The following is a 15,280-nucleotide window of genomic DNA, read 5'->3' as shown; positions in this document are numbered from 1 at the left end:
TGAACAACTTTTATTCTGCATGTCTTATCAAAAGTTTCGTGAGAAAAAAGTTAATCATTGTAACAGAAACTCAATGGTTCAGGCAAGCCATGAGGCCTATGGGCCCATTTCTTGATATGACACGAAAGATCTCAATAAACTGTACAACTTTTGTTATATATGTCTAAACAAAATATTTACGAGTAAAAAGTTATGATTTAAAACGTGGAGAAAAATGAGACACTTTTTAAAACTCCATTTTCGACCCCTACCGAGCTTCCATACTAGGCACTTCCGGAATTTTTTAAAACCCAGGTGCACAACTACAACATGTCGTCTAACATCACTGAAAATTTCAGCACTCTAGTTTTTATCGTTTTTGAGTTTTTGTCTGGACAAAATGGTCATCTGAAAATTGATAAAAGGGGGATAACTTCCAACTGGAAGTGATTTTTCAAAAATTGAAACGGCGGTACAAACTTCAAATGGCAACGCATCAATCCTGAAAATTTGAAGCAAATTGATCCATCCATCTCCGAGAAATCTTCTGCACAAAAATCGGTAAGGAGAAAAAAAAAGAATAATAATAATAACTAGACACTCATTACTAGTAATGAGTAGGTCTTCCGTTAGACCACTTCCGGTAAAGAGCTTTCTATTCCTACGAAAACCATTTAAATGTATCAGAAAATGTGCCTTAAGAATGAATGAGAAATGTATTATCGAATTTTTTCTCCTTTCTCGTAACGTCCGGTGACGACCGGAAGTACTATTCAGATGCGTTTTCCTATAAATAACAGCGACTCTTTACTGTCTATATTCCCTGAAAATTTCACCTCTCTATCTGAAAGAGTTCTCAACAAAAACAAGTAGACTAAAGAAAGAAAAAGTAGTAGGTTACTACCGACCGGAAGTCAATTTTGAAAAACAAAATTATCAAAACTTTAGAAGTTGATACTTTTATTAAGACATGTGAAAATCATATAAAAGACTTCAAATATAAGCGAGATTTATGGGGACAAAGAGACGAAAAGTAAAAAGGTATTTTATCAAGAAACCGGAAGTAGTCGTTTTGACTACCGACAGAGTTAATATTCTTTTGACACTTTGAAAGAGACTTAATAAAGTAGTATAGGTTTCAATTAAAAAGAAAAAAGTTTGAAATTTGTGATTCTTTCCATCACTTCCGGTGACGACAGGAAATGACGGTCGACCCCCTACTGCACGCTTAGAAACGGAGATTGATCATCCCTGAATATTTGATGAACCTATATTTTACCTTTTCCAAGAAAAATGATGGACACAATTCCTTTTGAGAAACAGAAAATCGGCCATATTTTCCGACCGGAAGTGAATTTTGTAAAAACAAAAATAATTATAGCAAGGTCATTTCATAAGACATTATTCCTGAAAATTTCAGCCATCTCTGAGAAATCACTCGAAGAAATCGGAAAATCGACAATTATTCAAATACTTCCGGTATAGACCGGAAGTGACGGACAAAAAAATTGAATGTATGTGTACAATGGACTAATGTTAGTTGATCAACTCTACAAGTTTCAAGCGTCTATCTATATTCATTATTGAGAAACTGAAAAAACAAGGTTTGAATATGTCCACCCTATATTTCACGACCGGAAGTGAATTTTTTCAAAAATATTGAAATTTACTCTAAACATTTATAGTGTCTATAACATATGTAAAATTTAAATCATTAACTTGTTTTATGACCGAGATTTAAGGCACTTAAAAATGAGAGAATGAATAGTCTTTCTTTGATATAACCGGAAGTTGGAGTTTCAACTTCCGGTGGGGTCAACATTTTTTTGAGAATTAGAACCAGACCTAGTAAACCGATATCGGTTTCAGTTTGACAGAAAAAAGTTTGAAATATATGATTCATTTAATCACTTCCGGTGACGACCGGAAGTGACGGCCGACATTCTTAACCCCCTACTGCACGCCTACAAAATGAGATCTATTAACTCTGAAAATTTAGTGACTCTATCTTTTACCGTTTCTGAGAAAAACGCTGGACAACGAAAACAGCTAATAAGCCGTATTTGCCGACCGGAAGTAAATTTTACAAAAATATTTGAAGTTACTCTAGACATTTATAGTGACTACTATATATATTAAAACTCAACTCATTAACTAGTTTCATGACCGAGATTTATGGCACTGAAAAATGAGAGAATGAATAGGCTTTCTTTGATAAAACCGGAAGTTGAAGATTCAACTTCCCGTGGGGTCAACATTTTTTGAGAATTAGAACGAGATATAGTAAACCGAATTAGGTTTCAATTTGAAAGAAAAAAGTTTGAAATTCATGTTTCCTTTAATCACTTCCGGTGACGACCGAAAGTGACGGCCGACATTCTCAACCCCCTACTGCACGCCTACAAAGTGAGATCTATTAACTCTGATAATTTGGTGACTCTATCTTTTACCGTTTCTGAGAAAAACGCTGGACAAAATATCTTGTAAAAAGACGAAAATTGGACATATCTTGCGACCGGAAGTGAATTTTGAAAAAATGAAAAAATGCCTCGAGGTACCATCGTTCTCTATAACCTGTGAAAGTTTCAGGAAAATCCATCCAACGGTCTCGGAGACGAAAGGGAAAAAAAAAATAATAATACCTAGACACGATCTCGTTGCGAGCAACGAGTAGGTCTTCCGTCCGATTTGTTGATGCACTCGGAGTTAAAAAAAAAAAAAAAAAGACAAATGAGTCCCAATTTAGTTTCCGACTTTAAGACACTTTAGATATAATCAATTTTTCATATCATAAGCTTCTGAAGCAAAGTTGCGGTGAAATTCGTTTGAAATTCGACTCTCCAGGCGAGCGATAAGGCCCGTGGGCCTATTTCTTGATGTCATTTGTTAGCCCTCTATAGACTCAACAACTTTAGTTCTATATGTCTTTAGAAAATATTTCCCTGTAAAAAGTTATTGAGATCGACCGATGTTGACAAAAAATCGACTCTACAGGCGAGCCATTATCACCATAGGCCTATTTCTTGATATCAATCGATAGATCTCGATAAACTGAACAACTTTTGTTCAATAATGCTTTTCAAAAATTATGTCGTTTTAAAGATATGAGGCGTCAAATATTTACGATTTTGGCCCTTAAAATCTCTAATTACGTAACATATGACCTACTTTTTGATTTGATAAGATCAAGCTCGTTGAGTTGAACATTTCCGCTTCTACAACTTATTATAAAATATTAATAGTTTCTGAGATATTCTCAAAAACATTTGGACCCTTCTGCCAGCCCGTTTTGCTTGATATCGTAAGAAAGGCCTTGTCATTTTAAACATTTTTTGCTCAACAAGTATTTAGAAATTCTTTACCGTTCTCGAGTTATCTCTACAAGAAATATTTAGGGGCCAAACTGTAGCTCCCTAACGGGGCCACATAGGGAAAAAACGAAATGTACATATTGTTTAGATTATCATTCTGAACAACTTTTGTTCAATAATGCTTTTCAAAATATTTGTCGTTTTCAAGATATGAGGCGTCAATTATTTATGATTTTGGCCCTTAAAATCCCTTATTACGTAACATATGACCTACTTTTTGATTTGATAAGAACAAGCTCGTTGAGATGAACATTTCCGCTTCAATGACTTATTACAAAATATTAATAGTTTCTGAGATATTCTCATAAACCTTTGGACCCTTCTGGGCCCCTAATTTAAAGGGTCAGCCCCTTTTGCTTGATATCGTAAGAAAGGTCATGACATTTCAAACATTTTTTGTTCAACAAGTATTTAGAAATTCTTTACCGTTCTCGAGTTATTTCTAGAAGTAATTTTTAGGGGCCAAACTGTAGCTCCCTAACGGGGCCACATAGGGTAAAAACGAAATATGCATATTGTTCAGATCATCATTCTGAACAACTTTTGTTCTTTATTGCTTTTCAAAATATTTGTCGTTTTCGAAATACAAGGGGTAAAAAATTTATGGTTTTGGCCCTTAAAATCCCTTATTACGTAACATATGACCTCAATTTTTATATGAATAGATTTGGATTGTTGAGATGAACATTTTTTGTTCTTTGACTTATACCAAAATATTAACGATTTTTGAGATATTTGATCTAGATTTTGAGCCCTTCTAGATCCCTTATTTAAGGGGCTAGCCCCTAAATCTTGATATTTTCCAAAAGATCTCGTAAATGTGCACAACTTTTGTTCTACATGTCTTAACAAAATATTTGCAAGAAAAAAGATATTGGAGATCAAAGGTCAAAAATCGCCGAAATCGGCGAAAAATTTTGGCATCCATTTTTTCAGGTCCAGGCGAGCGTTTAGGCAAATCGCCTCCGGTAAAATCGAATCCCCCACAAATCTTCTAAAATGTTTACTCTATCTTGTGTAGAAATTTCAAGACTCTAGCTTCAAAAGTAACGGAGGAGATGCGTGGACAACAAGGCCCTTCAAAAAGTCACTAAAAGAGAGATAACTCCTGACCGGAAGTGACGTCAAGCACGAAATTTTGCAAGCAAAGTCTCGTCACCAAAAGACATCTTTCCTGAAAATTTCGTGAAAATCGATCGAGAAATGGCTGAGAAAAACGCGTGTACTACCAAGGAAAATAATAATAATAATAATGAAAAAGAAGAACGCGAACAATAATAGTAAGGTCTTCCGCAGGAGACGGAAGACCTTAATAATAATAAGAAAAGTGAAAAATCAACAATAGAATAATAGAAGGGTCTTCCGCTGAAGACGGAAGACGCTAATAATAACTAGAGCAAAGCTCGTTGCAAAGCAACGAGTGGGTCTTCCTCCATAGCTGTGTGATTGATTTTATGTTGTTTTTGTCTCCTTTGCTGTTGCCAGTTGTTTTGCCTTTTCTAGAAACAAGTTCATTAGCTAATTGATCTAATCAATTTTCAAATATAAGATAAGATAAGATAAGTTTATTCCAATTTTGGGCCCAGAGGGCATAACAGTAAGACATTTTATAAAGAAGGAAATTCAAAAAAGAAAGAAAGTTTACAACATTAACTACAGGTTACAGAGACTGCAAACTGCGTGTGGATGCAGCATGTTAGGGAAACAAGTACATACATATATGAATTGCTAATCATGTATATATACAAGTAGATGGACAGTATCAGTATTATACCAATATATGAATAATAAACTATAATGATGTTTGCAGTTTTAAAGCATCGCTTCTTTTTCTGAAAGTTTGCACTAAATATTCACTCAATTTGACAATTACTGGTTTGTCTTCATTAATCATCAACCAAGTAAATTTGTCCTTATTTATTAGATAGATAAAATTTTTGTTGAGCTTGTATATACCATTAAAAAACATATTTCTCTCTTCAACATAGAATGGGCAATCAGTAAGGAAATGAAATTCATCTTCAACACAATTAAGGTTACATAATTCACATATTCTTTTGTTTCTTTCTAAAGAAACCTTCTGGCCAGAATTGGTTTTTGTAAATTCATATCTTCCTCTTTCAATTTGAAGGTCATGTGCACTAATTCAAAATTTACATAGAGTTTTTCTTAATTCTAGGAATTCTAAAAATATATAACTTTCCATAGTAAAGTTTTCTTTATACGAAAAATATGTTGTGAGTTTTCCTGATTTCTGACCCTCTTCACGTCGTTTTGACCAGTAAAGTAAAAATTGTTTCCGTACCTGATTCTTCATTTGTTTTTTGAAAAATGAGAATTTGAGATTTTTACAATTGGGTACCAAAATGCCCATTTTTTCCTTAAAATAATTAACGTTTTTGTGCCAACAATTTATATTATATGAATTCAGATTGATATTCTCTGTATAAGCACTGTATAACAGGGATGATTCTGGGCAATTCTCAAGTCTATGCCAATATAGTAAAATACTTTGGATTATAGAGGAGAACATAGGATATCTACCCAATTCAGAGATTATTGCAATATTAGTACTTCTTTTACCTTTTATATATAGATATATAGATTTACAATTTATCCCCTTGAAAAAGAGCATATCCCTGCAGATGAAATAAAAAATAAGAATGCCCTCCTATTAAAATACTTGTTCATGTGCTCCTGGAGAGAAAGTTGAAAATAACAACTTGTCTGTTAAACGTATTATATACATGAACTGAACAGACTTTGATCACAAACCCATTTGAGCTTCAGGTTCAGATGAGCTAAAAATCACTTGATTTTTCTTATTAAAGTCACAAATTAAAATACTTTGCTTCAATACAAAATAATCACAATGTAATACGCTTTCAGTGAGAGCTATCGACCTAATCAATTTTCAAATATATATAGATTCACAAGTTCTCCTCTTGAAAAAGAGCATATCCCTGCAGATGAAATGAAAAATAAGAATGTCCTTCTATTAAGGATGTTTTAAGAAAAGTGTAATAAAACTTGTTCATGTGCTCCTGGAGAGAAAGTTGAAAATAACAACGTCTGTAAAACGTGATATACATTAACTGAACAGACTTTGATCACAAACCCATTTGAGCTTCTGGCTCAGATGAGCTAAACATCACTTGGTTTTTCTTATTAAAGTCACAAATTAAAATAATTTGCTTCAATACAAAAAATCACAATGTAATAATCTTTCTGTGAGCTTTAAAAATTTCAGATAAATATAACAGGAAATGAAGAATTCTCTATGTTTATTTTTAGATCTGTTGGGAATCAAAACTGTACATAATTAAAAAAAAAAAAAAAACAGGATTCAGCTGTAAAAGCTTTGCTGTATTTTAAATGTGATTCAACATCACATTGAAATAACACAGGAAAGATGTACATTATAGTAGTACATGTTCTATACACTGAGTCAACAAACAAGCAACCATGTATACACAATTGTATACATTAAAACAGCTCTAATACTGTAAACGTATTACATTTGGTCGTGTATTCTTTTTATCGCCTTTGGCGGAAAGCAACTTCCGCTCATTCAAATACAACGCTAAATGTCTTACACTCTACACATAAATCAAAAATAAAAAGGAATTCGCTAAATCAAATTCACGCTAACTTGTTCAAAAATCAATTTCCGCCAAATATCGTACACGCTGAATATAATACATTTACAGTAAATATATGCATACATTTAAATTTCACTTGTTACATGTTCTAGTTGTATAGGCCTAATATGTAAATTATATTAGATAGAGGGTTTTTGTCCATCTGTGTCTCTTAATTTCTGTATTCTGCTGATATTTTTAAGGATCACCAATTTTCTATTCATATGCTCTTTTGGCAAATCATCGTTATGCTGGGAATCAATCTACACAATCACTTAACCTGGAGACATACTGTCGCATCTAAAACAAATATGAAAATTCTTGATTTTAATAGATAAATAAATTATAAACCATGTGTTCAGAGCCATTCACTATTTTTTTTTTATGTAAAAGTACATGTATTTCACTTATATATTTAGTACAAGCTGTTAAAAACAGTAATGAAATTCAAGTAATGCTTTGGGGTATATGTAGAATTTTTTCATCATTTCAAAAAATGAATACACATAACTAGTACAGTATAATATTTACTTTTAACATGTTTAAAGAACTGACTAATTATGAATCCTGACAACAATTTTGTTAAACTAATCAAAATGGATTTTGCTTTCCGACACGACTGTCAAGGGAAAGTTTGTTTAACATGTTTAAGGAAATAATTTCACTATATGTTACTATATAGCTTTAATTAAATTAATTAAGTAACTAGACTCTCAGTAGATAATTAATGAAAGAGAAAATAAAAATTAATTCTTGGGCAAAAATTTTAGATCAGAAAAAAGACGCCTTATGTGGCATTTAAGAGAGAAAATTGACAGTAAACACACCTACCTCAAAATACACGTGGGTTTCACACGTTGACAAACATCCAGGAAGTTGCATCATGCGCACCTGAAAAAAGAATTTCCTTTAATTCAGTGGGACAATTCCAATAAAGTTATAGTATTCCTAGTAAATGAGCCCAAAATTAATACTGTAGGCCTAAAATAGGATGCCAAAAAAAAGAAAAAAAGGAAAAGAAATTGTCTCTATATATATATATGTAACAGGAAAGGAGAAAATGTATGGCTGGACCGGGAATCGAACCCGGGACCCCTGCATCACTAGTCAGGTGCTCTACCGACTGAGCTACCCAAGCCGATATCCACGGCCAGAACCATTACATTCCTCCCTCCTTAAATTGTCTTCGCCCTCGAAGACGCAACCCAAGTTCTTATTTGCCCCTGGGAGGACTTTCACCTCCAAGTCCAGGGGTGGTCAACGGCACCAAATCTGTAACAGGAAAGGAGAAAATGTATGGCAGGACCGGGAATCGAACCCGGGACCCCTGCATCACTAGTCAGGTGCTCTACTGACTGAGCTACCTAGGCCGATATCCACAGCCCAAACCATTACATATAGAACTACAATTGACTAAATCATTTTGATTGGCTATTTCCTTGCGTAAGACCTTTAAGTGTATATTAATTGTAAACTTTGGCAGCATGAAGTGTTTATTTATGACTGAGAGAATAATTTAACTCTAGAGGCTAGCTTATAAATCATTAAAGATAAAATATTTCAACATTTATGACATTTGAGAAATGTAATAATGGCTTAGAAAACTTTTTTTTTGGTAATTATGGTCACCTTTTTTTAAACATTAAACTTTATGACTCAACACCACCCTCAGGATATGTATTATGGGCACTTATGAATAAAATTGGGAGAGGGGGGGGGGGCAATACTACACGAACTTGGTTGCCCCTGAATTTTTTTTTTTGGGAAAGTTTGTGCATGGGGCATTTCCGTTTTGGGACAAAGCGACTTAGTAACCATTCAACATAAACAATATTTATAGTATTCTAGCCTGTGTATTGTTGAACTTTTGCATATTTTGTTTAAAGAATGACAGACAAAAGACTAATAAGGATTTGTAACAAATTCTTTTATCTTCATTCAAAAGTGGTGAAGTGGTTAGACAGTATCTTTCAAGAGTCATGAAATAAGGGACTCCTTACATAGTGTCGAGATAACATACATACATACATGATGTTTAACATTTCATCGTGTAAAAACATTGCATTTTGTTAATTATTTAAATAAATTGCACATTAAATATCAAAATCGGGAAAAAGCCTGGAAAACGTCAGATATTTCGGACTACTCCTTATAATGCGAATGAATTTTGTCATTGAGTGAATGAAGACCGAGCATATAAACAAAGTCCCATGTCACGCAAAAAAGATCTCCCCTTTCAGTGAACCTAGGACAGCAGAGAATAAATCTAAATTTGCACTCTCCTAATAGCATTGGTGGAGTCCATGAATGAAAAGTTCACGAGGGAATTTTAACAAACAAATACACCTCTCCCACTAAAAACAAACTTTTAAAAAAATAGTAAAATTACAAGTATTTATAATGTAAAAGCTAAATCATGGGGAATTTGAGAATGTCATTAGAAAGCTTATGAACACAGTATCGACATTAAATAAAAATCAGTGTGCGTGTACGCAAAATACTGACATTTTTTAAAATACCACCTCATCTGTCTGTGTGGATTTTAGATAAGTAAAACGTTCTAACCTTTTTAGCAACGTCCAATTCCATCACACATTAAAGTGTCACCATTAACTTTTCCTTACTAGTTACAATATCACTGGGGACAGTTTATAAATATATCTGCACTGTATCTTTATGTGTTTATCAATCCATTGCAAATATGACCGTCAGAATTTTCTCGTAGTCGAAACATGGTAAACGATTCAGACAACAATATATCCTTCGTTAGTATTGACTAATGCTCCAAGATAACGAACAGTGAGCAATCCCATAACTCCTACAACCTATTACAAGTCAAAGTAAACACTAAACACATCAAAGTGATATAGAAATCAAGAATCTCATCTATGTAGATGTAATTGTAAATGTCTAAAAAAATAAAGCATGATAAAAGAAAAAAGAAATCAAAAATCAAACAATAAAATACCTTATTTTATAGTATAATTATCCAATTCACCAAAATTGAAAATCTTCAGTATCTGATAAGCAATCTACATGCAACGAAGGATCCGATATTCAACCCGGGGGATAGCTAGATTATCTGGCAGTTCTTAAAGTTCATACAATCGAAGCAAAGTTCCAAGCTATAACAGAAGTCGAAAAAGACATACAATCAAATGCAGCGATATTTCCCGTTTCCGTCTTCGTCATTATTACAGTGATTGGTTTATCATTTACAAAGCATAAGACAAATCCAAACTCCGTACAGCGTCAAATTCTCCGGGACTACTTTCCCCTACAAATAATGACACTGCCACAGGCTTTCCAAACTTATGCAGAAAACCGCAAGTTACTATACGCGTGTGATTCGGTTTTTTAAAATACCAGATAGGGTGGTCACGTAGGGTTTATTTATTCCAGAATTAGTAGAAATAAATTCTTTTAAAATTTGTGTAGCATTTAGACTGATTAAAAATTGAAACTATTGGCCTTGACATTGGACTATAATTTTGAGCGGAGCGTCATCGACGTAGTGATGATGATGCCGAGGCGTCTGTGGAAACAGGAGGGAGATTTTATCGTATCAGGTCACACCTGCGTTTTGCTGTCATATTTCAGAAGGAATCGAGTCAAGAAAGACGGATACACCAGGGATTTCTTTACAGATGGATAGCGAGAACATTCAACATTCAAACAACCAGGTTAGTGACTCGAATTTTCTCAAAGATCTCGTATCTTTTGAAAAGTCTGTCAGCTGTCCGTACGGTAGTGCCATAGAGAATGATACATATTGATAAAGTTTAAGTGTACTTACATCTTCAGTGAAATACTACAAGCACAGATTAAAGATTGACTATCGAATATAGTTTTAAAAGCCTAATTTCGTTTTTAAAACAATCTTGAAATTGTTTCTAAAATCAGAGTGCTTGAGGAATCGCTAATATCAATCACTATATCTATATCGCATTACTTTGGTTATAGGTACTTGAAATTTATATCAATAAATCTGTTGATCTATGCAAACAATTTTTTTTTTATGAGAAGTGCCTCCTCTCCCACCCCCTCCCCCAAACTAACATTGTGGAGATGCACTTTCAAAAATTATTTTTCAAATAAATATTAATTGTGATATGCTTGTTCCCAGTGTCATGCTGTTGAACATGGTGAACATATAGATCTGGTACAGGATTTTAAAAAGTCATGAGTGTATCAATGACCATGATATGGTCTAGATTAAATCATATATATATATATATATATATATATATATATATATATATATATATATATATATATATAACTTTGTACACCTTACTAGATTCACACCTTGTGTTTACACACCAATACAGATAATTAGTGACTCAAGAAAGAAAATCCAAAGAAAACAAATCCATATGCAGTGTACCTTAATTAAAAGACCTGTCTGATATAGATATCAGTTCAATACCTGACATTTTTTTTCAATGAAATTAACAATCCAGTATTAACTAAGATAAATTGTAAGTGAGATATAAGGTCTATGACTAATGTAGTAATGAAATAATTTCAATGATAAATAAATGTGGGAATTTATATTATGACAGGACCCAAAGTTAACATACAGAGAAATTGATAAATATACTCTCACCACTGACATTTCATCACTAAACATGTGAAATTTCTATGATGAGACAGTTGGACAGTATGTACATATATATGTACAAAGTATTCACTAAGTGTTCATACATTATGCTTTGCTTGTCACTGAAAATCCATGATGTAATAAATATGAATCATTACATAGTTATGCAGTTAAAGTCAACCAAAAGAAATTCAGCTAAAACCATTGTAAGAAATGTTTCCTGTTTCAGATGTAAACATCATATTGTATACATCATCATTAAATGTAATGTGTTGCAGATTGTTTTCGGATTAAATTTGTATTAATGCAGTTTTGCAACATTGAACCACACAGTTTTATTTAAATTGGATCAGAAATGTCTAAACTATGAGCATATAAATAAGAATTTTTTTTTATATTTTTTTTTAGGAATTGCATCATCGCAATGGCAAACCATGATTTTGAGTCCACACCAGCTTCCGCAATTTGACAATGTAGATAATTTATGGAAAGCATCCATGGGTAACCAACGATGAGGAATTACAAGATGTGAAGGATTTCCACCAGTTTGAATTAAACGAATTGGAATGAGGTACTGGTACTTGTCTTTAATACATAGAAATGTTTAATTTAAAATGAGAACAGTTAAAAATCATAATTGTTGATTTTTGAAGGTAAATCTTTAATTCTGAGGAATGTCTATGCATGCCAACATCTGCAACATTAATAGTGAGAGTAGCAATATATACTTAAGCTTTAGAATTTATTATTGCAACAAGGTAACTTAAAATTTGTTTATCACAGACCATCGCTTTGCACTGTGATACATTATTGATATATACATGTTCATTGAATTTTGAGTTGTCTGAATTTCTGAAACAATATTTGAATATAACAAATAATTTTCTTCATTTCAGTTCCTGACATATCAAAAAATTGCCATTTTTTCCCTGTTTCCAAATATGTGCAAGAAATATACAGGGATTGAAAGCTGAGAAAGAGACAAAAATTCCTTTCCAATATTACATATTATATGACAGTAAGGCTATCAATAGTGTAATAATGATAAATATATGAAGTGTTTGCTAATAAAACATGATAAATTTTCTGAAAGTGTTATTTAGATGTGTTTAATAGATACCTGTAGTTCTCATATAGTACATATTGAAAAAAGCCTCATGGGAGGCAAATTTAATGAAGAGGATATGCATAGATACAGTGTATATATGACATACCATACATATAGAATATTTATTGACTTTCTTGGTATACCTGTAGTAGGGGCAAATGGTCAAAGTAAGCTTTTCACATAATTTTTTATTTATAAAGGGGGATCTCGGACCCCTTCCAAGGAGAAATAAATGCAAAATAGAATGGGTCATTCTGAATTTCAAATCTGATGTAGATCAACAGGAACAGAAATGACAAAACTGTGTGAATATTGTTGTATAGGGTTTTAAAACATGGTTCTTGAGGACATGATGGGACCATATAGGGGTTCATTTTATTAGATTTTATGAATTGTACTGAAGGACACAAAATACATATGTAATATACACAAACACATATGTAATATACACTGTATATTCATTAAAAACAATTCTAAGGCAAGTGTTTATCTACAAAAGAGTTTTGATTCAGGATTATTTCCTGTTGAATCTTTGAAAATACCAAGAACAAATTGATTACAATATAACAAATTATGCATGCACTGTAAGGGTGGGAATTTTGATTTGTTCAAACAGTGGGGTATTTTGGTGTTGGATGACAGTTTACAGGGGACTTAAAAATAATTCCATATCAAATTCATATAATTCATCAGATTTTTTTCTTCTTATATAAACATTGAAGTGAAATTGTCACATATACAAAAGTAATGAAGTCAATTAAGTACAAGCAGACTGAAAAAGTGTGGTGTATTTCTGTAAGAATTTTTACCGTCTAGTTAGAAACGGTCTTTATAAAATAAGAAATGAATTGTTACTTGAAGTTAACTTGCTTTCTTAACTGGTCTTAATTTCAGAAAGATTTTATATGTTAAAAAAGATGTTTTCCGGAAAGCTATAAATCATTATATTTGTTCAATTCTGTAAGAAAATAAATAATTATATGGGGACCAGAGTCATATAATTACAAACATCATCACAGCATGGCGTATACTACAAAGAATTATACTTCCGGCAAATAGAACTTGGGAGGGGGGTACCCATCTTTTCCACTTTTTATGACAAATATGCCTTCCATGTAAAATAATACAATGGACAATATAATTTTAAAATATCATGAAATCAATAAACTAAGTTGCTTCATGCCAACAAGAGTAACGGAGGGGGGGGGGGGGGTCTCTCTCTTCTTCATTTTTTGCTTGTCGACCCCCCCCCCCGTATTTTTTGTTAAAGCAAAGCTACATGTATGAACTGTACTTATATTATATGTCTCAAATGCAACCTGCGAAGAAACGCTGATGTGTCTTGGAATATAGTTAATGGTGACTGCAATTTTTGTTCGTTTAATTTGGGTGCATGGTGGGTTGTAATACACCTCAAGTTCATATGTTAGTTTGTTTCGATCTGGTATTTTGAGTAAATTTTTACTCCCCCCCCCCCTCCTCCTATATGCCCATCTTCATAAATGTGCACCAGATATATACGTAATTTTTTTCATATTGCTGTGCACAAATTTCTAAATGTGAGTTAATTATCAACGTCGCCTCACATATGGATCGTGAGAGACGTCAAAAGATGAAAACGTAAACTATGATTTTAATAAAAATCCACATCGTGTACACAGCGACTAGGAATATGCCTGCATCAAATTCTTTTAAAATGAATACGAATGGACGTTTTCTTATCTGATTCTAGTGAAATTGCATTTATCTGAATCAAATAATTTGACTCTACATATTCTACTTACTTTACTTACTTTCTCTTTCATTGATTTACATAGTACGTTATTAATAACGGTCTATGAATATTTATTTGAAGAATTGAAAGAAAATGATAATCTAAGACTTGATAATATATTAGATGCTAGGGAAACGATATCGACATTAAGGAACCACAACGTGCACAATGAAATTGAATGATCGCGAATGTCATACATATTTTTTTTTCTAAACATCAGCTTTGTAATTTACCGCGCTTTTGCAACTGTGACGTCATGCCGTCAACACGGTTCATATCTGAAAGCCTGTGGCAGCGATGATATTGGAGTTGTAGCGTAACGAAAAATATACTGAGCTGACCGGAGCTTGAAGACAAATCCTGGTACCAGAAATACTGAACTGAACGTGATAACTGATTATCGCTTTGATAAACGACCGAAATGCGTAAAATGTAAGTGCTGCAGTATCAAATAAATTAATAGATATATAATATACATGCAAATACAAACGTATTAGAAAAAATACTAACTTCAAACTAAAACTTTTATCGCTTTTAAGAGGTGTATTTATTTACCTGTCATATAAACAATATGCAATATAAAGCATTACACGTACAGTATTGGTGCAAAATTCATAAACTTCGATTTCTCGAACCTCCGGATATTTCGAAGTTTTTCTTCGATTCTAACATGTTCAAGATATCGAAGTTTACTTGTATATATATATAAAGCACTAAAATGACCAAATACACGAACAACCAGATTGTCAAATTTTCGGGACGACCCGTCCCTTCTTCAGGACAAACGAAAAGAATTACATAATG

The 15,280-nt window shown here is 32.8% G+C and overlaps 1 protein-coding gene and 1 long non-coding RNA gene across 2 annotated transcripts in view; both read left to right on the top strand.

The window, feature by feature from the left end:
* LOC125676201 (uncharacterized) overlaps window positions 1-15,280 on the top strand; it is a 249,116-nt gene that overhangs the window by 149,874 nt on the left and 83,962 nt on the right. The gene's annotated exons all lie outside the window — the stretch shown is intronic.
* Window positions 10,107-12,632, top strand: LOC125673079 (uncharacterized). The gene is made up of 3 exons (XR_007369268.2): window positions 10,107-10,674; window positions 12,003-12,165; window positions 12,491-12,632. It is a non-coding gene; the product is annotated as an uncharacterized LOC125673079 (long non-coding RNA).

The sequence above is a fragment of the Ostrea edulis genome, chromosome 3, assembly GCF_947568905.1.
Source record: "Ostrea edulis chromosome 3, xbOstEdul1.1, whole genome shotgun sequence".
In the NCBI taxonomy this organism is placed as follows: domain Eukaryota; kingdom Metazoa; phylum Mollusca; class Bivalvia; order Ostreida; family Ostreidae; genus Ostrea; species Ostrea edulis.
Note: the sequence above shows the minus strand (reverse complement) of the source record. Positions and strands in the feature narration are given on the sequence as shown.